Below are 25,706 nucleotides of genomic sequence, written 5' to 3' on the forward strand. Positions count from 1 at the left end.
CTCATTGAAAGTAGACAGAACATTTGCGTAGCCAGAGCTTGTTATCACCGCCGTGAAGCTGAGTGTGTGAGGAAATCAAATGAAAATTACAAAGTTTGTCACTCCATTATTCTAACAAGAACACTGGAAGATGTTCATGAAGAGGAACAACGTGGTGATCCACTGTAACGGTGAGTGCAAAACTAGATTTAAAAAACATTTGTGAACATTGTTTTTAAGTAACTGACACATTATTCCATTGTGTATGCTGTTCGAATAATTAGCCAGGTTGAGTTTTAGAGATATTTCTACAGTTTAATTTAACATAGTAAATTGGAGTTATTTCAAAATACAGTATATCCATTTGTTTATAAAATCCGCCAACTTGGTTAACACTGCCATTTTAAGAACTGCTTGATTTCTAATTTTTGGAAATACGAACTGATCATTATATCATTTGTAACCTTTTTAAGAACTTAACCTTTTGATAATGAATCACATAAGAGGAAACACAAAATTTTGTGATCAAAATCTCTGAACTAAAGGCTGAATATCCATTCATTCCGGCCATAAAGTAGCCAACGGTTTCAGAACAGCAAAGTGCTGCATTTAACGAAGCAAGTAAGAAATGCAACGAAAATGGGTGGGGGTGGGGCTGCTTGCGTATCATCATCATCTAGGTAGGCAATGAAATGAAATAATGTATCTTCTTCATAGCAGGAAAGTTGATCTAGGAAAGTGTTAATGTGCGCCCCCCTGGAAAAGATCCCCCGGGTGCCCATGTCTGTACTAAATATATCCATCTCTCTTCAGAAAGGCGACTGCTCTACATCGTATGAAAATTCAAACAACTTCGGACGAGGGAGACTACCATCCAATCTTTATTTTGTAAGCTTTGTCTGAAATCTTAGAATATGCACAGTCCATTCACAAATGTCTGAGTACCTTCCAATGCAGAATCTCCTTAATCCTTTGTGGATATAGTACAACTACAACCTTATTCAAAATTACTGAGGACGTTAGACAAGCAGTAGACAGGGGACGATTCGTAGTTCTGACACTGTGGTAAAGCTTTTCCCAGCGTAGACATTGACGTATTACTTGGCTGCGTTCCCTTCTTCACGGGAGTCAACAATGTATGAAAGCGTTGTATCGTACGTGAGTTCTCGTGAACACAGGAGTACCTTAAGGCTCTGGACTCGGACCTTTTCCTTTCACATGCTTGTGAATGGCATATCATCGAATCTAAAACATTGCAAATACCATATATACGCTGACGACCTTCAACTCCACAATGACTCAACAGCACGACACTTCACGAAAATATCGACTTACTAAACAGTGATTTACAAGCTCCAATGATGGCTATGCTGCGCACGACCTGAAACTGAGCCCTACAAAGTCACAAGTAATCTTCCTTGAACATAAACATCAAATAACAATAAGTAAACGTGTGCTGTCCAGAGTAACTCTTAAAGATGCTCCAATTTCTTACGAAGACTCTCGACATTACCATGGACTAACGCATTACTTGCTCTGAACTTGCCATACGTATATGCCAGAAAGTTTTCTCAGCTCTACTTCCTTTATGTGAATATAAACACATCTTTCCAATAAACATTTAGACCGTTCGTCATCATCTTTCCTAAAAATAGAGTGGTTGCGAGTCTGTGCTGGTCACAAGCATAATACTTCGTTATCTCATCGATCGAGTTCTAACTACATCTCACCATTCTCCGCGTTTCGATTACTTCTCGAATGTGCACAGCAGAGACACAAGGGCTCAAATATCAAACCTGCTCGTCATTCCTCGCTGTCCAACTCGTGTTTGCCGCACGAGAATGGAACCGATTACCGGATGACGTCAGCCGAATACCAACCACAGCCCCATTTAACAGAGCGATAAGATAGAGGATACCAGTGAAAAGTGCATTTTATTGATCGTGCTCTTCTTGTCCGCTTCACCCACTTTGGGGTACGATAGATCAATCAATGGTTAGTGAGTCGTCCTCCCAGTACTTTCTCGTCCTGTCAGACATCTCTTCTTCAGAAATTCGGTATAGTCGTTTGGGCTTCACCAAATACTTTAATACACCGATACCGGGCAGCTCTCATTGAGTGGAGTGCGAACAGCGACGGTGGTGACATCTAGCGTGTTGGTGTGAACTGCTTACTTGTCTATGCTATATTTGAGAGGAATGCGCTACACTTATTGGAAATATTTATAACCATAATAATTAAGAATGAAATTTTGAAAATATGAAATGTCTCCTTCATAAAACTCCAAACGAGCATTATGTTAGCCGTGCCCTTCGCTATGTCTTAAAAATTATAAAGCAGAATTTGTTTGAGGATCCACCCAGCCTCTGGGAGGAATATTTAACAACTACCCTCTTCTCTTCTTTCTGGCCTTTTCTCAATTATATAGCGCAGCACTTCGTATGGACTTTGCCTAGTTTTCCGGCCGGATGCCTTTCGGAACAGCAATCATATGTGGAGGGATATATACCGTACTCACTATTGCGTGTTTCTGTGGTTGTTTTCCGTATGATATGTTGTATATACTTGAATATGCGTATGAATACGAACACAAACCCGTAGCCCCAGATCTACAGGAATTAACAGACACGATTACAATCTCCGACTCAGCCGGGAATCGTACCAGGGCCCTCTGAACCGAAGGCCAGTACGCTGACCATTCCGTTGTGGTGATTATTGTTTTAAGAGGAAGTACAACTGGCTAACTATTCTCTGTTAACACTAATCAGAAGGGAAATGGAAGAGGTCCAACACTTCGAAGAATGAAGGTATCGTAAAAATGAGGGGTGGGCACGAAGCGCTAACCATTCAGCCAACGCGCCAGAGGGGGCAGATAACTTAACAACATCCATGATTTATTAAGATTTTGGGAAAGAGTAGCTGTAATTAGGGAACAGGAGGTTTGGTCCATTATTTTGACTTCTTCTTCTTCTTAGGTACGGCCGATCTTCCCGAACTCTAAGCAGAACTCACCTCACGCTGCTATCTCGCTTTTGCTGTACTTTGAATTTTCTGTTTAAACCCTGAAGACAGAAATGCATTATACACATATTGGAGTTACGTCAGTGAACTGCGATGTTCCTGACAAAGAAGTGCTCAGAATTTCCTAAAGTCTCTCTCACAGATTTATGCACGAAGAATTACCATACACACGTATTAAATTAGTTGGAGAAGTGCTCAAGCCTATGCCAAATAATACACTGAAATAATTTTCTTACGCCGGGCTGAGTGGTTCAGACGGTTGATGCGCTGGCCTTCTGATCCAAATTTGGCAGGTTCTATCCTGGCTCAGTCCAGTGGTATTTGAAGGTGCTGAAATACGTCAGCCTCGTGTAGGTAGATTTACCGGCACGTAAAAGAATTCCTGCGGGACTATATTCCGACACCTCGGCGTCTCCGTAAAAGTGTCGGCAATCCCTTCTGTTTTCGTATACAGGATTTCAATGTTGATGTGCGAAAGTTCGTGCTATTAATAATAATAGTAATAATAATTATTATTGTTAGTATTATTAGTAGTAGTAGTAGTGTAATGACTGACTTCAAAGGTCTGTCTGGATTTTTGTTAATAATAACTGCTTTGTTTCGGTCTTTTACAGTAAATAATAAATTGTCACACCGAATGAGCAGAAATACAGTTGTTATTTAAAGACGTATTGTGTTCAAAGTCGGTATTACTGTGGTTTGTTGACATTCAAGGTCTCAATCAACATACATTCAATGGTAATTCACAGTTTAAAAGTACATTTTTTATGATATTTAATGATCAAAATGAACTAATGCGGAATTACATAAGTTTACCCTAGTTTAGCTTATGAATAATACAGATAATTATTGGTAACATCGAATACATTTCTGTTTAATTCCCATCGTATTGAAACATGTAATAAAAAGCAAAGCACTGCAACAAAACTGTTATGGAATTTACATTTTCGTTTGAGGATGGTAGGTACAGCAAGTTGACCCACACTACCTTATCGGCCAAAGAAACGGAAGGGCCAAACTCATGCACGGTCGCCAATCGACGCTCCCTCTTATGGCTCTACGAATGTATTGTACCGTATGTCTTTAGGGAGAGCAAGAACTTCTAACTCAAGACCGACAGCGTCCTGTTAACATTTGTGGTGCCCGTCCCCCTATCTTGTGTATCGGACGTCACGTGATGATTTATGTGGCAGTGGAACTTTGCGTGTTTGCGAGAATTAGACTCCTACCACTGCTGCGAAATGTAATTTTCTTTCTGGGACTTGTATTCTTCCGTAAAATAAGAATTCCTGTCCGTGAATTTGTGTTCTTTTCAATTTCTTTTCTTTTATATATCCCTTTTGTCATTCCTACTTTGCTATTCATTAGTCTGATGTTTCCAAATTAAGGAAAACTTCTGTTGGAAGTAATGGTTTTGTGCACGCCAGTTCCACTAGTACTAAATGCGTCGCATCATTACAGAGGACTTTAATCTTCAGCAGAGCAATCTATCAAAGACCACATACTAACAAAGAGGTCTCTCACACAGACAACAGGAACACGAGGCTGTGCGAAACAACTGAAATTAATCCCGCAGTTCTAAACCTGGTCCACAACTGGTCTTAAGCCCCATTCACAATGCAAACGTTAACTTTGAGGTTTGCGGTCATATTATCTGATGGAACTACTCACAACACGCCGATGGAAACTTAACTCCGAGTCCGTAAAATTTAGGGACTGCAAACTCCAAGCTCTTCCGGTTAATTTTACGTTAAGTTTAAAAACCTGTCAATCAGAGAAGACGTAAACATTGTATTTTGTGCGCGATATAATTACTTCTTTCGACAATATACTCTTTCAAAACAATCCTTGTTTGTATGAACGATAAAAGGAAAAACCATTACAAAGATGCTATTCCGAAAAAATACGTGGAAATAAATTGCTGTAGCAATGAAATTTGATCGTAAATGGCGGGAGAGAAGCTCGCGGCGCTGGCGACCGAGCGAGTGACATTTCCCGTCATAGATAAAACAATGTTCTTGTGTATTTCTTAACATTATGACAAACTGCTAGTTTACGAAAACGATATCATACATAAACATCTTATGCTAGGAGCATAGATGTCGGGAAAGGAAACTTTACGCTTCTTTTTATTGGAAATGGGAACACAAATCGTAAGCTAGTGTCAACCAGCATATGCAGGGTCATTTCTTACAGTAGATTACCAAAATCGCTCTGAGATAACCTACTTTGATTCAAGGGATGAACCAATCTACTGCGCCGTTGTTTACTTCGCCTTTTCAGGTACACAGCTCCCAGGAGCAAAGAAAGAGTTGTTTGAAGTAACAAGAATTCCGCTAGCACATTGTTTGATTTCAATGCGGTATTAAAATATAAACGTAATCTGCAGGCATTCGGGCCGAGCAGCAGTTGCTTGGTAGGCCATGGTCCTTCGCGGCTTGTAGCGGTATAATTTGAGGACTATGTGAAATCACCGCTACACCGGAAATTTGTTCGTGTGGCATTTAAAAGGAAAGGTGATGGAAACTATTGTTTAATCTTGCCCAGTGGAACGGAACTCTGCGATAACTAATTGTTGTACAGTTAAAGTTCTTATTGGTGCAAATTGTAAAATAACTGTGGGCAATTGCTTCGCCATTGGACTTTTATTGTACGTTGTTGTCTATGAACTTGCTGTTGGGTAGCTCCGCTGCTTGATCGTCAACTGTTCTGCACGGCGCTCCCTAGCGGCCGTTATTCCAAACCGGGACTTCTGTTCCAGAGCTCGACTAGTGCAGACGTCATGTCGCTTGTCTTGCTGCCATTCGCTATGGCAGGCAAGAATGATTTGAAACCACCGTAAGGAAGGCGTAGGCCAGTGTAAATGCTTTTATATTTACATTTTGTTATTAGTTAGTGTTGTAATTTAAACTTGTGTGTAAATTTGGAATGCAACCTTATGCATGACTCCGAGTGACTGCAGCTGACTATAATAACAATTATGTTGGCAGTGGTTGGCTAAGGTTGTGTGTGAATAGTGCTCCGGTAAATGAGAGTTATTTTATAAGAAGTATGTAAGTTTAGTGATTAGAAACTGGACCCACAGATTCTGTAAGTGTTATGGATGTTATGCAACTATAAATATTGTAACTAATCCTTCTTTAAGAGTTACATTTGTGATTAATATTGTCAGGGTTAAGGCCAAGTGTATGTAAACAAAGGCATCAAGGTAGTTTAATGTGCTTTTGAAGGGTCACGACACTTTTATATATTGTCTTTGGTCTCGATTCGATATATCGAGTCAAGGTAACTTGAACGTGTGGTACCGGGGTCACAACACACTACTCACATCACTTGCCCATCGGTTTATATTATATCAAGGAATAGATATGAGTACCTGTGTGAAGTGTGGGAAAGCTGTACCTAGGCAGGACATAGCATCTAAAATTGAGTGTAACACTTGTAACAGTTGGTTTCACAGTAAGTGTGTGAACCTTAACGATCAAGATGTGGAATATTTGAAGTCCCAAGATCAGACATGGAAGTGTGACCAGTGTAACTCACAGCGGCGTAGGAGCATGCAAGAAGAAGCGCAGTCACTTGCGTCGGTACCATCAGTTGGGGACATTTATAAACTGCTGCAAATTTTAACTGAAGATATGGCTACATTGAAGAAAACAACTAGTGAAATAGAAAAGCAGTTAGGTAAGTCCATTGATGTGTGTCATGAAAGACTGGACGAGCACAAACGAATTCTAGAAAATCAACAGGCAATAATTAAGAGACAGCAAAATATTATTGATAATTCATTATCTGAAAACAATCGCCTTGCAAAAGCTTTCAGTGAACTTAAAATCAAGTGCGATGATAACGAGCAGTATTCTAGGATTAATGCACTTGAGATATACGGTGTTCCGGAAGTGCCGAATGGAAATGTCTGTCAGACTGTCATCAGTGTTGCCAAGGCGCTAGATGTAGAAATAAAAGAGGATATGATTGATGCGTGTCATAGGCTGGAAAAAGTTAATAATCGTCCAACTCGTGGCATTATTGTAAAGTTTGTTAGAAGATGTTATAAGGAACAGATCTTAGAAAAGCGTAAGATCAAAAGGAATTTGTCCACAACTCATCTTGGTTTTTCCGTCCCTAGTCCCATATATATTAATCAGTCTTTACCTCCTAATAGGCGAATTCTATTTGCTAAAGCTAAACAATTGCAACGTGATAGAGAATATAAGTATCTGTGGGTGAACAGGAGTGGCAAAATTTTTATGAGAAAGACTAATGGAAGTCAAGTGCATGCCATTCGTTGTGAGGGTGATTTGGATAAATTGTAACTTTTTCATCGTAATGTTGTTACTCTTTCAACTTTGATTTTTCATGAGCCATGATATTGAGTTTTTAGTTTATTATCAAAATGTAAGAGGACTTAGAACTAAGGTTGATATATTTATTCAAAATCTCATGTGCTCTTCATACGATATTGTTGTACTGACTGAGACTTCTCAATCAAATAGTATATATGATAGTGAATTATTTGACAGTAGATATTTAGTGTTCAGAAATGACAGAGATCCTTTAGTAACCGGCAAGGAGCGGGGCGGGGGAGTTTTGATTGCCGTCAAAAGGAGTTTTAAGGCAAAACTATTATCCAAGTACTCTAGAGAGCATTGTGAATCACTCACTATTTGCATCTCAAATAATAATAGGAAGTTATTTATAAATGTTGTGTACATTACTCCAGCATCATCTTTAATGGTTTATCAGGACTACTTTGGTTATTTAGAAAGCAGTGACAATCTTATGATTTCGGACTGCGTTATTGTGGGTGATTTCAATCTTCCTGAAATTAATGGTACTGGTTATTCATTTATAGAAGGAACTGTGACTAGTAAAAGATTGGGTCAATTGATATATTTAGGTTTAACGTCGTACAATAATATTCTTAATTACAATTCTAGGACGCTGGATCTTGTACTGGCCAATTTCATAGTTGACGTGAAACGTGAGGAATTTGCTCTTGTGTCTGAAGATTTACATCATCCCCCACTCTGTTTATCATTACCTCCAGTAAAGAGGTGTTCATTACCAGAAAATATAAATCGAGAATACTACGATTTCAAGAAAGCGGATTTTCTACGACTGTATTACGAGTTAAGAGATATTGATTGGAACCCGTTGTATACATATCAGGATGTGGATGAGGCTGTGGATTTACTTTACTCGTCAATATATAGATGCTTCGATAATTGCATACCTAAGGGTCAAGTCATTAAAAAATCAAAATTTCCAGTCTGGTTCAATCACGATATCATTCAGATAATCAAAAAGAAAAGGAAGTGTGCCAAAAAGAGGAAATTCTCTAGGTACTATGATGAACGTTTCAAACAGCTCAGATCTGACTTGAAAGTAAAAATAAATTCCGCATATCGAAATTACATCAGTGAATTAGAGGTTATTTTAAAACACACTTCTGGAGGCACATTAAAATAAGCGATTCACGAGATCAGGAGGAACTACGTTCGAGTATAATGGTGAGAGCTACGAAGGCGATGATGTTGTTCATGGCTTTGCTCGATATTTTTCGTCAGTTTACGTCAGATCAGATTTTAATTATATACTGGATAATTTGGCTTTAGATGACATTCCTCTATTTCCCTCTGTTGATATATTACATGTCAGTGAGATATCTGTTGAAGAGGTGAAAAAGGCGATTAATGGTAAACTAAAGCCTAAAAGATCGAGTGGTCCTGATGGCATACCTCCATATATAATTAAGGCTTGTGCCGATTTATTGGCTAATCAATTAACTTTCATTTTTAATCTTTCTGTTCGCACTTCATCCTTTCCTGAGAAATGGAAAGTCGCTAAAGTTACGCCCATTTTTAAGACAGGCAGTTTTGTAATGATATCTAATTATCGTCCAGTGTGCATTATCAACGCCGTAGCTAAGTTATACGAACATATATTGCACCGTAAGATTTATAACCATGTTAAGATTGCTCTGTCTGAATTTCAACATGGATTTGTACCTAACAGATCAGTTACCACCAATCTTCTGGGTTATACTCAAAATTTGTATGATGCAATTAATACCAACGGAAGGACTGATGTTGTTTATATGGATTTCGAAAAGGCATTCGATAAAGTCGACCATAGAATTTTAATTACAAAAATGTATAAATTTGGTTTTTCTAAACAGCTGTTGCAGTTAATGTGTTCATATTTAAAAAATCGACAACAGTTTGTTTATTTTAATAATGGAATTTCCGATAATTTTATCAGTCCTTCTGGTGTTCAAATCTTGGACCTCTCTTGTTTTTAATTCTAATTAATGATCTACCAGACAATATTTGCCACTCTAACTGTTTACTTTTTGCAGATGATTTGAAACTTTTCAAATATATTAGCGACCATCAAGACCAGGACGAGTTGCAAAAGGACATTAATAATGTCATTTCTTGGTGTGACATTAATAATCTGTCTTTGAATGTTAGTAAATGTAAATACATGACGTTTACCAGGAAGAAGGAATATGATGTCTCAGCCTATCATATAAGGGTGGAAAAATTGGATAGAGTTTTAACGTTTTAAGGACCTTGGTATAATTTTTGACAGTAAGCTAATGTTCAAAGATCATATTAATACAATAACAAAGAATGCTAACCGAATGCTAGGATTTCTGATAATAACTTCGAGACCATTTACCCAGTCGTCTGTCCTGAATAAATTACACATTACCTTAGTACGGAGCATACTGGAATATTCGGTAATAATTTGGAGCCCGTATACAAAGCAACAAGTGAATGCTATTGAAATTGTACAAAACAAGTTCCTGCGTTATCTTTATTTAAAAACTTTTAAAACTTTTTGCCCTTTCGACACATTAACCCAGTTATTAAGGAATTTATTTCTATTTCCTTCATTGAAAATCAGACGGTCTCTAATTTCTATACAAATACTAAGAAAAATTGTAATAGGACGATTTGATTCTATGGATCTGTTAAAACGCATTTCATTCCATGTTCCGCAGACAAGATCACGTCATCACCAATTATTTTATGTTCAAAGGTCAAAAACTTTGTATCAGTCAAATTCACCTTTTGTAAAAATGACAACGCTTTATAACATTATAACCAAAGAGGTCGATATATTCACCGAATCGGATAATGAATTCAATAAGAAACTAGAAGCCTGCCTTTGCAATTTGTAAATTTTTAATAATTCCTTCTTTCTGGTATTTACCATATTTCCCAGTGTACTCATTCGTGTTTTAAGTTTCTTTGTTTCTTTTGTATTGTCTTTTGCTTTGTATTACAGTGTGATATCGTAGTGAATTTTTCATTTTCTATAAATTGTAAATGGTATCAGATATAATATTAATTTTGTTCTTTTTCGTTTTTTGTTGATTTTTAACTCTGTTTATCTTAAACTTTAACTTCATAGATACAGATTGTTAATGAATGTCAAGAAGGTACTTAATTGGGTGTAAAACCTGTGTACTTTCAGATCAATAAATAAATAAATAAATAAATAAATAAATAAATAAATAAATAAATAAATAAATAAATAAATAAATAAATAAATAAATAAATAAATAATATCCTTGGGAATATTTTGAACGAAATTGTATAAGTGAGTACTTCAAAACTGTTTTCAACAGTCTGGTAAGTGATCGTCTGGCATGATATTAACTCCAACAGACTTTCCATGTAAACTACGGTGCATTATTCTGCAGTGAGTAAAACAACAACGTGTCTACCTTCGTCGATGTTTTGAATTACTTTTTTTGGCAGACGTCTTGTGAACCACAATCTCAATTTACTGTTTAGAGGAGAGCAATGTATATTCGCCAAATTGTGTTCTGAAAAGATTTTCGTGTGAACTCCTTTGATAGACTGGTATTTAAATTTGGCACTAATAATAATAATAATAATAATAATAATAATAATAATAAAAACTCTTTTCTGTCGAGAACTCATAAAATCTAGTTGAAAGTAATGTGCTGGTTCTGTAAACATTCTTATGGGTTTCTAACTGCCAAATCTGCTAGGGTTAATACTAATATCGTTCTGCATCGTGGTGATGTGATAAAAATGTTTTTCCAGGCATTAATAAAGTGGAATATTTTTGAAGCTACTAGATAAATATATTAGCTGTTGGACACTCTCTCATATTTATATTAAGGTGAAATTTTAGGTAGATTTATTATATTTTCTTCCTTCTGAAGTATACTGAAGTTGTTAATTTTCTTAATATTATTTGCCTTGTATGCATTGTTATATCGATCTTGTTGCCGTTAGATTGAATTATCTTGATCTTATCTATGATATTCCGTCGCATCTTTTATTATTGAATTTTACCCATTTAAATATGCCCTACCAATTATATTATACTTAAACAAGTGAATAATTTCTATTGATGGACATACGGTACTTCTGCGCCACAGGAACAGTGTGGTTTCAAATGACCTACTCTTTTAATAGGAGCTGTGACAAGTGAAAGTGTGTGTACTCTCTTGTATCATTAGCCTCATAAAGGCGACTGAATATTTAAAATTATTTTAAACCCTAGTGAATACTGAAGCGTGCTTTGGGTCGAATTGAATTTAATTCAATTTTCTTTTTAAATTAATTTTCTTCTTCTTCATGATTATTATTATTATTATTATTATTATTATTATTATTATTATTATTATTATTATTATTATTATTATTATTATTGTTTTAAATTTCCCTTCTTTAAATTTTGATTTATAATTTCTGTTCTGAAGCTCCACTCTATTTAATTGGATTGTTGGAGGTATTGTTTGTTGATAACGGTTTGATTATCACGGCGTAGTGAGTGTTGTTACAATTCTCGTGATGTGCTGATGTTCGTTGTTGTATGGCGTACCTATGCTGTTGGTGTGATGAACTGGGTCACGAGATGAGTTTTAATTGCTTCTATATTATTGTGCTACCTTATTATTATTATTGATTTCCTTCTATAATTCATGGTTTTCCTTTTGATGTGGGCTCTTTCTTAATTTTATTCTTTTGCCTTCCTTAATGTTTCTTGAGGACATTGTCGGTCTCTTAGGGGACGCGGTTGAAGGTTTTAATTTGAAACGCTTCCGTGTTCACTGAGGAATTTCAAGCATATAATAATTTATTGTTTTAATGCCTGTTGGTTTTTAATTGTTCAAAAACATTTGGTAAATTGTTTGGGTAAAATATATTGGGACGCGCGTACCCGTAAATAGGTGCACCTAAGTTATTAATGATTTGGAAAATTACCATTATTATAACTTCTTTTAAAGAAAGATTGTTTCGAGCTCGAACAAGCTTTTGTAATGAACAGTAAATTGTTGGTATGGTGACTACGATTGGTAGTAATTCTGTAAATGAGCCTTGTCATTAGTTTTCCCTTTTTTAAACTTAATTTTTCATATTTCTTATATATTTAAACTGCACCACCCACCCTACTTAATTTCTTTTTTATTATACTAAATTTGGATTTTTAAGTGTGACGGAGAGTGTCATTATAGTGAATTGCTCTACCTCATACTCCTTCCACTCTCTGTTATGGTCGTTGACCTATTGGCGTCGCGCAGATTCCCATTGCTTCCCTATTCTGTGTTTGTATTCTATCGAGGTCCTTCCCTCCGTAGTTGGCGGGGCTCGCGCTGTGAGGCGCCTCTTATCTCTTTGGTGGACGCGCTGACAATCGAGGACTTGGGCTGCGGTATTTTGGTTTCACTTGTTTGATTGCCCACTTCTTCGATTGTCAGTATGCCACAGGCTGATGCGCCATAGGATTTTGTTTTGTTGTATTCAAATATAAAACTGCGAAATAACGGACCTACTAATAACAGGGCAGTGTTTTGTTTGGCTGTTGTGTACTCTTTACGTTCATGTTATGTCTCACCACACATTTTACGTTAAGTTTACGGTTATGTTTGCGTTGTGAATGGACCTTTACTCGTCTGTCCCGCAATGAACTACGGAATGGTCTTCGCACCGCCATTGTGATCTTCCATTTGCTTGTGGTCAGATATAATGTATCACGCATAGTGTCGGTTACCTCGCTCTTCATTTCGCTAGTGCACTTCTTCAGTGACGCGTTGGCTGCTATGTGGTGAGTGGTGGTGATTATTGTTTCAAGGAGAAGTGCAACTGGGAAATATACCCTTTTAAGAAACAAATGGCAGGGATCCGACGTTTCAAAAATGAAGGTATCGGCCAAAGAAAGGCAGCGGTCACGAAGGACGTCAAAATGAAAGGCTTTCTAAACCTCGGTAACGTAAGAGCGTCTAGGTCGGAAAAGAACAACATTTGAGCAAGGGACGTCGGATTGAGTAGATGAAAGTGAGGAGCCTGACACAAATAAGGGGACATGGTCGCCAACCCACGCTCCCAAGTTAACAGCTCCTGGAGCCCATTTTAATCGCCTCTTACGATAGGCAGAGGTACCTCTCCCACCCACATGAGGATGGATATGTTGAGGAGCCAAGCAACCTTCGAACTGAGGTCTCAACACACGCAAGTACTGTACATTGTCTGGATGGTGTGTTTCAATGACTTCAACTAGAAGACGATGATGAGGTGCTCAACTCAAAACATATCCTAAATGGTTTACACAACAAAGGAATATAAAACTTGTCTTCATTCGCTCTCCAAGGAGCATCTTAAAATTCTGATTTCATAATTTTTCGAACTTGGATGAGACCACTTTAGATCATTTTGCTGTTCGTGGATGACTGGTGGAATTCTCTTACTCTACACATCTGTGCTCGTTTTACGGGTTCATTCGGGGTTCTCGTGAAGTTTTAATAGTGGCGCTCAATACTCCTGCAGACTTCTAGCCCGTAACCACACATCTCGTTATATCACCCCGATTTAGGGAGAGAAACTGATGTATTTTGGAACTGTAGTAAACACGACAGGTTCCATAGTACATGGTGTGACAGACTGTAGGCATGTATACACTTATATAGAGGGTGGTTTGAGAGTCGAAGAAAACAATCGCAAGTACGTGTATTCTGAAGTACTACCTGTTCCAAAACTCTTATCTTTCATTAGACTGTTTCGCCTGAGCAAACAGTTTTCATTTTCTTGTGGAGAACAATAAACCGCTCACCTTTGCCGGAAAGAAATTTCAACCCACTCAATTATCCTCTAACAAATCCGTCGTAACTATATTTCATAGTTTCATCTTTCTAATTCTTCATAGCAGTGCGCCCTGCATTTACCCACGTTTCATCAAGGAAATACTTAGTTCTACCATCTTCACGAAATTTCTTAATCTGACGTAAATACTTTATTCTCCACAACACTATTTCATTCTTTTCAGTAAGCGCCCACTGACGATTTCGAGACACGTAAGTGAAGTTCATAATTTTTGAAAAATGTATAAATACTTGCAGGAATAATTGTACGGAGTGTATCGTCACTATTAACTGAAGCTAATATTATATTAAGTGTCGATATTTCATTTCTTACAAAGAAGACGTGAATTTGTTACGGATAACGAAGCCAGCTCCACAATGCAATGCCTCCAAATTCCAGTTTAAATTTTCGTGTCTGCCGCCAAGTTCTCCAGCACGTGAGGAACGAGTCCAACAACACGCATCAGCAGTGGCACCAACTGACCCATCGCTACCCATGGATACCTCCGTTCAGGCTATTCCTCCTCCAACCACTCCTGCCACCCCCACCTCCACTTCTCCACAGCTTACTTTCTCCGCTGTTTCCAGTACTCGACGCCCTATCACTCGCTCCCTTTTCCTCCAACCCGCCCCAGCAGGAACTCATTCGTTCTTACTTACTAGTCCTTCCTCTGACTTCCACTCACCCCATGCCCTTTTCTCCACCCTATTACGCTACAACATGCGCCGAGAAGACGTAGCGGATATCCGCAAAACTACAAATAGAGTCATCATCCAGGTCAACGGGGACACTGCTGTTAATCTTCTCACCACGGCCATCGGCGCTCAACTTGTCGGATCCAACAACCCCCTTCAACCCCACCCTCAGCCATATCTCAAAACTCCACCTCACCCACCACGCTACAGCCTCCTTAGTTGTGTCATTCACTCCGTCGACCCCTCTATTTCTGAAGACACCATCGTCTCCGAGCTCAACGCAGAAGGCATCCCGGCGAAAAAGGCATTCCGGATCAGGAACGTCACATGGTTCGGATTCTTTTCCCCACACCAGCAGACATCGACCGGGTACTGGCCAGCGGAGTCACCACCATAAGGTTGAACGTTCACGTGCAGCGCCGCCCCAATCCATTAGGTGTGAGATATGCCGCCTCACCTACAACCATCATCTCACCACGCACTGCACTGCCCAACGCCCATCATGTGGACACTGCAACCAACAACACGCTACGTTCCGATGTCCCAGCACCCACCAACCACCCCAGTGTCATACCTGTGGAGGCACTCACCCCGTATAATCCCGCCGTTGTAGTAGCAGCCCTTCCCCTCCCCATAATCGCCCAGACCTGGAGGCCCCCATCAGAACCACAGACCCGCCCACGTCGCCCAATCGCTCTCTATTCTCACCACCCACCATTGAAGATCTCACCCGTTTCGTCACTCTCTCCCTGCTCAACATTCACCCCTACAATCGCTCCTTAGTCCTCCATCACCTGCAGGCCGCAGCCAACCAAAACCTTGCACCTCCACTTCTCCACCACGCATTCCGGCTTGAATTCTCATTTCAGATTCACTCCCCTGGAAACCCTGATTTAACCTCCCGTACTCTCCCGTATATCTTGCAGGTCTGTAAGTGGTTTACAAGAACATTGTCCCTTGGTTAAATATTTCCACCGTTCGCTGTCTGTCTTCATATCTGGTATCCCAGGCGTCGGATATAATGGACAATCCCTGAACTTTTGTTAAAGCTGTAAATTATGTTATTACCAAAAAAGCAAACTGTCCGACACCCTTCCACATCATTATGCATATACTTGTGGCTTGTATGTATGTTCTAAAAAAATACAGTAGGCAGAGACAAAATTCCCTTCCCATCTCCTACTTCTTCACATCCTCTACCCACCTCCTTCTTCCATCACATCTCCCGAACCCGCCCGCATCTCTTGGCCAGAGAGAGGGTGTAACCCTCTGGGTGGCCCGCCCCAACCCTTCAGGGTGGGGAATGAAAACATTCTTAGATATACAGATCCGTCGTCGCAAAACAAACATCGCTTCTCGCTTGGTGCAAGGGGAATCTGGCTAATACACATTTCTTAACTTCGCCACAGTACCCCTACGACTTTTGCTCGGCCGGGTGGCCGTCAACTTTAATTGCTACCCAGCCGACCACAGATAGCATATAGGCTGGCACCTCGTTGGCAGTCGGCCTTCCCAACCACCATGTCTTACTGCCTAATCCCCGGAGTAGATCCAACCATCTCTGAAGATGCCATCTACCAAGACCTTCGTACAGCCGGTGTCCCGGCTTATAACGCCTACCGATTGATGGATGACCTCACTTCCACTCCATCATCGCAGATTTTGGTACATCTCCCGGGAGAGGACGCCCTGCAACGCCTCTTCGCCTCCGGAGCGACCATTCGCCATAAGACCTACGCAGTGGTGCCACCTCCGTCGTCCATCCAAGACCAGCTCTCTGCGGATCCATCAATTGTTCCAGTCTTCAACGCGTCTCTACCCCGGACATTGCCTCAGCCACCATCATCCTTCTTCTCAACAACTTCTACTCCCACGACCACTATGACGACCGCATATACCAGTTCTCAACTTCCCATCACCACTGTCACAACTTGTCACCCTTCACCAGTAATATCCTCATCCCTCCCACTACTCAGGACTACCACGACCCCGCCACACTTTTCCACCCCGTTGACTTCGACCACCGCAGCTCTGTCATCGTCGCCTCTACAAGACACTTCCGCAGCAGCAGACGCCCCACGACCATCGTCACAGCAGCAGTCGCCATCCATTATTGCCACGTTTAGTTGCGTCCTACGGGGGATTCCGCCTGACATCTCTGAACGGGTCATCCTATAGGAACTCCACGCGGACGCCGTTCCCGCCCGACACGCGATTCGCATCCACAGCACCAACGGCCCTACTTGTATGGTGCGGCTCCAGCTTCCCAGTGCCGACGACGTTCAACATATCACCCGTACGGGCCTCGTATCAACGACCATCACCACAAAGTGGAGCCCTCCCGTTCTCCACCCCAACCTGTTCGCTTCCCTCCAGCTACTTCACATCGTCGACCCCGGCCAGCCGCTCCTGCTATTCCACCTTCTCCACAAGTTTCTCAACCCCCTCCCCAACCTAGTTTAATTCATCCACCCCTTCCGATATTCGACCTTCTTCGCTTTCTTATCACTTCTCTTTCTAACATCACAGCCACCCTCCATCTAATCACCTTGCATCTCCACCTAAGCCATCTCTTCTGACCTTCATCATTCCCAGCTTTGCACTTCACCTTTTCCCTGTCCATCTTAGCATTCTCCTCTGAATATTTAATCCTTGTGCACATCTCCGACAATTAAGTACTATCCGCACACACCTCCCAATTCCGTACATCAAATTTCCCTCCTCCCTACACCATTACTCCTTCTCCAACCTGCCGAAACTCCTGGCCAGAGTGAAGGCGTAACCTTCAGGGAGGCCGCCCCACCCCTTCAGGGTGGGAATGAAACCTTTGTTAGTAGTAGTAGTCCATCGTCGGAACTACCGTGTGGAACATTCTCGCTCCCCACCCTGTACTGTGTGTTCCTCCCCCCATCAATTCACCTCGTCGCCCCCGACCAGACCCGTCACCCACCCCCGGAAAAGGTTTACCTACCTGTTCCCCAACCTACACCTTTTCACCCACCCCTCGCGATACTAGACCTTCTTCGCCTCCTCGCCACCTCCATTACCAACATCAAAACCACCCTCTACTATCTCATGTTACAACATTACCCTCGTCCTCCTTACGAAACCTTTCCACCGAACGCAAACTTTCATAATACCATACATATATATACTCTCTGTAAAACTCTGTCTCTGATTCTATGTAACACTTCATTTCAGTATTGCGCGCCCGAGGTACGTAAGTAAATTATTGTCCCTATTCTTCTGGTGTTTGTGGGGATTTGCTTGCGCGGGGTGATTTGCGTGTCTTCCCTGGGATCCGGCTTGTTGTCGCCACTCCATTATCTTTTCTCCTTTCCTTGTATGTACAAGACATACAACCACTTTTATTTTATTTTCTATTCTCTTCTTCTTCACCTACGGCCTTAGAGCTCCTAGTTGAGCTGATGGCCCGCCCCCTCCTCGTATGAGGAGAGGGAATGAAATAACCTCATGATGCGATGCGATGATGATGCGCTTGGTCTGCCACTGCTAAGCAGAGTTCTGCAGGGGCGTGCCAATCCAGCTGATGAGCCCAAATGGCACGTCTGGGCAAAACTCTGCAAAATGCATACGGCCTAACCAGCCAAAAGCTGGTTCTATTGCTGTTATTGTAAGATCTGCGGCCGTGAAAGCCATTTTTGATATTCTAACTCCATGGGGAGTAATATTTTTGAAAACGGAGAATTCACTTCTCCTTTAGCAGGTTAGCAATCCCTATTTGCTAACACAGCGGGACCATGCGTTTGGTCTGCCACTTCTAAGCAGAGTCCTGGAGGGGCGTGCCAATCCAGCCGATGAGCCGAAATGGCACGTCTGGGCGAAACTCTGCTAAATGTACACGGCCACCCAAAAGCTGGTTCTATTCCTTTGATTGTAAGATCTGCGACGGTGAAAGACATTTTTAATATTCTAACTCCACGGGGAGTAATATTTTTTGGAAACGGAGAATTCACTTCTCCTTTAGCAGGTTAGCAATCCCTATTTGCTAACACGGCGCGACCATGCGCTTGGTCGGGGACCCGGCACAATACACCTTCACCATCATCTCTGCGAATAAGGACAGCTCCGATCTACGATAACTCCCCGAAGACACTCCTCATCACTTTTTGCCGGCCTGGTGGCCCCCATCTTTAATACAGCTCCCAGCCGGACACAACAAAGCATATAGCTGCTTCCACGATTGGAGAGTCAGCTTTCCATCATCATGTCGGTGTACCATTCCGCCCTTACCATCACCACAACCACCACCACATCTGCACATAACCATCCTTTCGTTCCTTTCACTATATCTCTGTCTCATTCTTCCTCAATTATGTCATCGTCCCTCCCTATCTCTGACGCCCCTGATAGACTCAGCCTTCTGTACATACCCCACCGCTACCTTACACCTCAGCGACCTGAAGAAGAAGAAGAAGAAGCCTCTGCTACGCTTGTCGCTACATCAGCAACCGCCGCACCATCACCGTAGACACCACCACCACCAACAAGAACACCATCTCAGGCCATGTACAGCTGTGTCATTCGCGGTGTGAATCCCGCCATCTCCGACCGTGAAATACTCAGTGAACTCCACGCAGAAGGCGTCCCTGCCCGAAGAACATTCAGGATCCAGAACGTCTACGGTCCAACATAATTGGTCCGCCTCCATCCACGTCCAGCGCCTCATCAGCACGGGAGCGCACACATACCCTCTCGATCCCCTCCGCTACCTCTCCGTAGCCATCCCGTCAGCAATGCACGTGGTCGCCCCCGGCCAGCCCCTCCTCCATACCAACATCGTCACCACTTCCAACACTTGATATCATCAGACTCCTAACGACCTCCACCTCCTCACTCTTCCTTAGTATAACCCTCCACTCTCTCCACACATCCCCCGTGTTTTCCATCTCCGTTGCCAAGCCCTAATAAAGAACATCTTCCTTTTCCCATCTCCTTATTTTCACATTTCTTCAAAACCCTTCAAAACCTCTCCTGGCCAGAAAGAGGGCGTTAACCTCTAGGTGGCCCGCTCCACCCCTTCAGGCTGGGGAATGAAAGCATTACAGTAAGTAAGTAAGCAAGCTTGGTCGGACATCCACACATCACGATCCATCACAATCCCTCACAATTTTTTTCGGCTGGGTGGCTCTCTTCTCTGTTGCAACCAAGTCCGCCCAAGAATAATCAATTGGCAGACGCCTAGTTGGCTGTCGCCTCCCCCATCAATCATGCTCACCTGTCTCATCACCGATGTGGACATCACGCTCGAGGAATCCTACCTTCTCACGGAACTCCGCAAGTCCGGCTCTCCAGTCATAGATGTCATCCGACTCCGGGATTACTCCACCTCTGGGCCTGCACCGCAGGTCGTAGTCACCTTCCGAGATGCCGCCGACCATGTAGCCAGCGAAAACAGCGTCTCATTCATCAACGGCCGGCTCTATGATGTAGTCCCTACTCCTGCGCACATCTTAAACAAGCTGCTCTCTTATCCTTCCAGCGTTCCCTATGCTCGCACTCCTCAATCTCGTACATCCCAGTAGCTCCTATCGCCTCCCATCTCTGTTTCGTCTACATCCACTATTATTACTACTGCTACCCTCACAACATCGACCCACCCTACTTTCTATTCTTCCACTCCTACTACCACGTCTACCCACTCTTCTCCTACTATGTCAGCCCCCGTCACCTCCACCTCCCCAAATTCACTTTCCCTAGTTCCGAACAAACCCCCGTCAATGACATAGAGGTCAGCACCGCCGCACAGCCTGCCACACAAGGGACAACCGCCGCTGCCACACCAGCTCCTCAGCTTCCATCTCCGAGCTGTGTTCTTCGTGGCATCGAACCTACCATCACGGAACAAGACATATTGGCGGAACTCCACACACCGGCGTCCCGGCCCTTCGAGTGTTCCATATATATAACGACACTGGTCCAACGTTCATGGTACGCCTCCAACTCCCGTCCGATGAAGACGTCCACCAACTGATCAACTCTGGCGACCGCCTCCGTCGTCGGGGCACACAGCTCTGGTTCATTCTCGCATTGATCTCGCTGTTGGGCATATCCAACCGCTGTTTCTCCTACTATTTTTGCTCGGCCGGGTTGCTCGTCAGCTGTAATCAGCTACCCCGCCGACCTCAAGAAGCAAGTGGCCGTACTCCGCACTGGATGTGTGCCATGTCCACCACAACTACTACAACGACTACCACGACCTCCGCCTTCACCCTTCAATACCACCCTCTCACAACTTTAACTTACTCCCATCCTTCCCCAGTAATGTCTTCATAAGTTCTTATGCAACTCACTTCTGAACGCCCTAGCCTTCTACGCTACTTCCATCACCAGCGAATCATCGAAACGCCAGCATCTACTACCGCAACCGCCGCACCGTCAACTTCGTCACTACCACCACCACCGTTTAGCTGCGTCCTTCGCGGCGTTGCTACAACCATCACTGAACAAAAAGTCCTCCAGGAACTTCAAGCAACAGGAGTCCCAGTACGGAGGGCGTTCCGCATACTGAACCTTTCTGGACCAACCACCTTAGTACGCCTCCATCTACCGACAGAAGAAGCAGTCCATCGCCTCATCGCAAGTGGAGCGCACATCTACCGACGTTATCGTCCAATGGAACTCTCTCGCTCTCCTCCTCGACCATTCCCCAGACGTCCTTCCATCGCTACACGTCACCGCACTCGGCCAGCTCATATTCCCTATCAACCTCGTCACTACATACGCCCACAACTTCCCGCAACTCTTCCTTTCTTCCACCCTCCTCCACATACAGATCTCTATCGACTCCTCACAACTTCCCTAAGTCACATCGCTGCAGCCCTTCAACTCTTCAACCCACCCTGGCACTCCCATTTAACACTCCTTCTGCACACCCTCTCTATCTCGCATCTCCCCAGCCAAGTCCTCCATGACTTTGTAACATCGTTTTCCCATCTTTCTCCTTCATCACACCTCACTCTCACTGCACATCTCCCGGCTGGAGCGAGAGCGCCACTCTCTAGGGGGCCCGCCCCGCCCTTCGGGTGGGGAATAAAAAGTTAAAAAATCCGTCGTCGGCACTACCGCGTGGAACATTCTCGCTCCCCACCCTGTACTGTGTGTTCCTCCCCCCATCAATTCACCTCGTCACCCCCGACCAGACCCGCCAGACCTACCTGTTCCCCAACCTACACCTTTTCCCCCAACCCTCCCGATACTATACCTTCTTCGCCTCCTCGCCACCTCCATTACCCACATCACAACCACCCTCTACTATCTCATGTTACAACATTACCCTCGTCCTGCTTACTAAACCTTTCCACCGAACGCAAAGTGTCATGATACCATACATATATATACTCTCTGTAAAACTCTGTCTCTGATTCCATGTAACACTTCACTTTCAGTATTGCGCGCCCGAGGTACGTAAATAAATTATTGCCCCTATTCTTCTGGTGTTTGTGGGGGTTTGCTTGCGCGGGGTGATTTGCGTGTCTTCCCTGGGACCCGGCTTGTTGTCGCCACTCCATTATCTTTTCTCCTTTCCTTGTATGTACAAGACATACAACCACTTTTATTTTATTTTCTATTCTCTTCTTCTTCACTTACGGCCTAAGAGCTCCTAGTTGAGCTGATGGCCCGTCCCTTCCTCGTATGAGGAGAGGGAATGAAATGACTTCATGATGCGATGCGATGATGATGCGCTTGGTCTGCCACTTCTAAGCAGAGTCCTGGAGGGGCGTGCCATTCCAGCTGATGAGCCCAAATGGCACGTCTGGGCGAAACTCTGCAAACTGCACACGGCCTAACCACCCAAAAGCTGGCTCTATTCCTGTGATTGCGGTCGTGAAAGCCATTTTTATAAACTAATACGATTTTCACTATCTTACATTTAGAAAACATGTTACAAACAAGCTCGTATAAACACACAAGAGCAACAGCACTGCCAATACTAAGGATGTAAGATCCAGCAGGCAGTAACTGAGTGTAAACAGCAGCGTTGCCGGTCCATTTCGAAAAGTTCCGCTTGATGAGTACGTAATAGAAATCCGCTAACTTATACTGTGAAATATATGAGGCCAAAAGAATTATGTTGATTAATGAAAATATTTTCATAATTATAAGCAAAGTCTCGATACAGCTACATTTCGATGGCCAACCGAACTAACTGTTATGCAGGGAGTTAAAAAAAGGAACAAATCATATACTTATTCGCGGGCCGCCTCCTCTCAAGTGGATTGGTTTGGGCAGTTCTCCAGCTGTTTCCTGCCCGCTTCCACATTTAACGTCTCCCATTATGTGCTAAAAATATAGTCTACTGAATACGGAGTCTTCCCTTCATCTCCCTGTGGGTGGGGACGGTAGAATAACAGCCACGGCATCCTCTGCCTGCAGTAACTGGCGATTAAAACTGGCACCAGAGGATCTTAACTTGAGAGCGGGGCCTTTAGCTGAATCCTGGCATTGTTTCCACTTACTTTTCACAAGCTTCTCACTTCCATCTATCCACCTGATCTACGCCTATCTAATGCCCTTATGAAGGAATTCCACAAGATCTCAAGAAATCCTAGTCTACCCGTGAATAGTGACCTGCTACTTCTGAATCTTAATAGACTGAAATCACGCCATCCAACTCTGCGTGATGCTGCTAACATGGATGCTAAGGATTTTAAATCTCTTGATGAGTGGAAAAGTAGATGGGAAGCAGCAACGGATGTGCGCCTTCATACCTTCTTCTCATGTCCCGAACTTCCAAGTGGATCCCACCTACCACGCAAGACCTGGACTACCCTGAATAGAATCAGAACATGACATGGCCGGTGCAGAGCCGCTCTCCATAAGTGGAAAAAGCTACCTAATCCAGACTGTGACTGCGGAGCTCCACACCAGACTGTCCGTCATATCGTCAGGGAATGTAGGATTCGAGCCTATCACGGTGATGAAGATGACTTCCTGCTGGTATCTCCAGAAGCTGTACGTTGGATTGAAAAACTTGATATTCAATTGTGAAGCACAAATTAATTTGTTTCTCAGCTGTAAATATATATACCACTCATATTGTCTGTATAAGCCATACGCTAAATAATAAATAAATAATCCATCTATCCTATCCGGCCTTTGTTGGTCAACTCTTATTCTTTTTCGACCCCGATGCTATTAGGTTCCGAGTCTTTCATTTTCACGTCCTTCGTGGCCCTTGTCTTTATTTGGCCGATTTTTTAAGTGTCAGATCCCTTCCATTGTTTCTGTCTGATAAGATAAAGAATGGTTGCCTACTAATACTCCTTAAAACAATAATTACCACCACCACCACTACTCTTCCTTATATCATTCCTTCTAACATGAGTTTAAGCAGGCTTGGTGAATGCATTATTAGTTTTGTCTTTCTAGTTTTTATAGTCCTCCATCATTTTCCCCTGCCTTCTTCATTTGTTACATTTTTCTGCAGCACCAATGTTCGAATCTTCTTTTCCTATGGTCCAGGTTTCACACTCGTAGAGAGTAACTGTTTCCTTGTAATCCAACTGATGCAATTTGTGGTAAAGACGTTTATCTTTTTACTGAATGCAGCTTTTGCTTGACTGATCTTACTACCTTCTTAAACCGTCTTTTGCGACCTTGCTTGCCAGGTAATGAAATTTTCTCATGTCATCAAAAGTTCCTCTTGTATTGTGATTATTACTTTTGAGTCTTCTTCTCTGTCGCATATCATGATTTTAGTTTCCTGTTTACTGGCCACCATGGCTCTACGCTATTGCAGTTACAGCGATCACCATCCTGTAATTTTCACGTTTAATTTGGCCGGATTACCAGTTTCTCAGCCAGGAAGTGGGATTTAAAAATTAATGAACACGTTCTTAGGAATGAAGAAGATGTTCAGCGATTTAGTATTACGTACAATCGGCACAAAGCAGTCTTTCGCGTTATGGATTGGAGGATGGAGAAATCAGTTGCAAGGAACGCAGAATATGAACATCGGTTTGAATTTAATTGCAATTTAGAATTTAATGAATCGGTAATTTACGATTTACATTCCAAGGAAAACGTGAAGAAAATGTGTCCATTGAAATGTAAACGATTGAACAGACCATCTTACGACTAAAGATTTCTTTACACCACATAGCGAAGATGTGTACACCACTGGGTGGATTCTCAATGCTCTCACCTCCAAAGACGAGCTTCTCCGTGAGTGCGATGCTTGCAGAAGATGGCGTGTCTAACACAGGCATGGAAAACATCCTTTCCTTTATAGAAACATGCATTGATCCAGAAGGTAGTTCATTCCTCACAAGACCTATCACTAAAGTGGAAGTACTGTGCATTCGCTTACGGGTGGGGCAGGGAGAAACCTCGCTTGCCTGCCACTAGTCACTTGCGGGGTTTAGACGCGCCGGTCACCTTGCCGAGCACTAACTACGATATCTGTATGCTTCCACTGTCTATATTACAGTGTTACCAAGACACATTAAGTAATTACTGAATTATTTTACGTAGTACTTACCTAGGTCATGTCCGTCTGCTGCCACACAGTTCTGACATCTTTTAATAAAATTACAGTTCACACGGGTAAGTTCTTGTTCCGTAATTTTACCAAATTCTGTTGTTATATTCTCCTTCAATCCGTCTATGTTGTGCGGATTATTTCTATAAACATTATGTTTAGTGTTCCCCTGTAATAGAAATCACATACTGTGAGGTCGGGAGAACGTGGCGGCCATAGACCTTCAGAAATGACCCTATCTCCAAACATGTCTGCTAATTCGGCCATGGATTCATGAGCTGTATGGGCTGTTGCTGAATCTTGTTTGAAATACCCATAAAATTTCCCCTCATCTGATGACATTTAGAAAAATGTACATTTATTGTGTTACCGTGGTTT

This window comes from Anabrus simplex, chromosome 10, assembly GCF_040414725.1.
Source record: "Anabrus simplex isolate iqAnaSimp1 chromosome 10, ASM4041472v1, whole genome shotgun sequence".
Classification (NCBI taxonomy): Eukaryota; Metazoa; Arthropoda; class Insecta; order Orthoptera; family Tettigoniidae; genus Anabrus; species Anabrus simplex.